We start from the raw sequence: 2,711 nt of genomic DNA, 5'->3' as shown, positions 1-2,711 counted from the left end.
GAGTGCAACATAATTTACATGTAACGTTATGACAAAAGGAGCACTTGTGTAGATAAAGTATGGGCAAGACATGATAGTTAAAAATATATAGTTGTTTTGTTCTTACCCGTGACGGCAGCTTAGCTCTGAGCTCTCTGTGGGTTACGGTGAGATCACCTCTTGTTTACAACCGTGCGCGTTCACGGCTCTGGGCCCTGCTGTGGGGGAGGAGCCTAGGAAGGGGAGCTGAGAGCAGGGGGAGGGACTACAAGGTTGTTTCTGTTCAAAATTTTTCTAAGTTTTTGGGTTCCCAAGAAACTACATACAGCAGCTTTAACCCCAMATTAAAAATATTACCAGGACCGCCTCCTTCCACCTGCGTATGCCGACAATTATTTTTTGACTAGTGTGAATACACATAAGGCATTTATTTTTTAACATCAGTAAGTCAACATTAGCACTTTTATATTTCTTGGATTTTATGAACTGTTGTTTTTTTTATTTCATCATGGGTTTGTGATGAGAATAGAGGCAGGCTGTATTTATTAATATGTTCCCCGCCCCCAACTATTTTAATCCATGGAGCTGTAGGTCATTCAGACAGCTTTAAAGTTGGGATGTTGTTACAAACTGAATTTGAGGATTTCTCAGATGGAAGTTTTGGAAAATAGCCCAGGGCTTTGAGGGTTACTTTTTGCTATTTCAGCCCAAATTTACAATTTTGGTGGATTTTTTGCACATACCTGTGCTGATGTGCTTTTTAAAGTACGTGTTGGACCACACAGCACTGCTGACACACGCTGAGCACACAGCACACATGCCCTGTGCACGGACATGACAACTTATCATTGGTCCCGGAGCTCTGAGCCCCCACACCTGCTACTCAGCTTTCAATCTGTGCATGCTACTGGTGGGCAGCCTCACCTCCTCTCTCTCTGTCCACCTTTCATATGTGCAACAGGTGTTATTAGATGCATGATTATGAGCAACAGCAGTCAAGTGGGAAACCATCTGTTTCTCAGCATGTTGGTGGTCTGTTTAACCTGGCTGTTTTTCTTTTAAATCTCACCTCCTTCGTGAGCTTTCCCGTGAAGATGACACCGGAGCTTCTGCTTAAAAAGGAAAATCAGAGTAATCCCTATGATTATGGTCTGTGTTTTAAAGCCAATCAAAAACACAAACTTAAAGAAGGCACATTTGATGACTCTAAGCTCTCTTTAACCACAATTAGTTTTTTGTTGAGTAGATTAAATAATGACCGCAATTAAAATGTCCTTTTGAACACCATCAGTATTATTCAACAGTGAAATGCTTCATACAAAGACATTTTAATTGCATTCTTTCATTCAAAAAATTGAGAAATTGTAATTTTAATAAAATAGCAATGAATTTATGTGCACATATTCAAAATGAAGCTTCGACACTTGCTCTGCTTAAGAAAATATGTGAATATGTATGTCCTCTCTGGCAGCAGGAAATGATAGATAACCAGAGTCAATGATCTTTGGGTTCACTGATGTGATTTTTAAAAACCAAACAGTCTTGTAATACTCTAATAAAAATGTGTTGTTTGATAAATCGTTCTCAATATATTTTGTAACTAAATCATATTGTTTATTTTATATATTTAGATATAATTATGCTTAGATGAGATTGTAATGGTCTGCCTTTGGATTTAGCCACATATTCAGGAAATAAACAGGTCAGGCTGAGAAATTGTTAGTGGTTAGAAAGGCTGAAGGTGAAACTAGTCAGATAAATGCACTGTTTCAATTCAACACGAGAGTCAGAAATGTAAAGAGGAATCAAGCTGAAAGTTATTTAAAGGGACAGATAGTGAGCCGATTACAGACATCATAAAATACTCGTACTCAGGAATGGCACAGCAGTTTAACTGAAACACTTCATGATTTTATTTTGTTTTATTTTTACATCATGTGCCTTACCTATCAGTTTAACTATAATCTTAAAAAATCTAAATGCCATTAAGTGCAGAATTGTCCTTGGATGGTGCAAAGCCTAGGTGCGAATGTTCTTAATAAAAATGGCTTCACTCTGACAACCTTCAGAGGTGGTCTGCTATATCTTTTACCACACCTGAGTCATAGGAAGGACCACCTACTGACTCTTGTTATTACCTGAGTGTCTCTCAGTAAAAACAAAACAAAACCCAGTTTTGTTTGAATTGTATCAATCAGTGCAGGATGCTGTGTGGGATTCTGCTTAGTTCAAAGTTTGTGATGGTTTTTAGATCTGCTTTGACTGACTGTGGTCACTGTAGTAAAATCTGCTGCACAGATCATAGAGCCACCATCTGAGCACCGTTATGTCGCACATTCACCCACTTAAACGCAGCACTTATGCTATGTTCACAGGGAAGCTGTGTAAACAGCTGAAGGCTGCCAGCACACTGATGGATGTCTTACTGCAGTGGAGTTTTCAGAGGTTTTGCTCTGACAGAGCTCTGTGAAGTTGCAAATTATTTTATGGTTCTCCCCGTGTCTCATCTCATATCTGTCAGGTAATCAGGCTTATCAAGTGTTGTATAAACAACCTCAAAAGTCTGATTTGGTGACTCTGAAGCATTTTGATGAGAATAGAATGAAATATTTCTGATAACTGAAAGTGTTTGTAAGTTACAACATCCTGTTTGTTGCTCACTTACACTCACCGGCCACTTTATTAGGTACACCATGCTAGTAACGGGTTGGACCCCCTTTTGCCTTCAGAAC

This window comes from Austrofundulus limnaeus, unplaced genomic scaffold, assembly GCF_001266775.1.
Source record: "Austrofundulus limnaeus strain Quisiro unplaced genomic scaffold, Austrofundulus_limnaeus-1.0 Scaffold71, whole genome shotgun sequence".
Taxonomy (NCBI): Eukaryota; Metazoa; Chordata; class Actinopteri; order Cyprinodontiformes; family Rivulidae; genus Austrofundulus; species Austrofundulus limnaeus.
Note: the sequence above shows the minus strand (reverse complement) of the source record.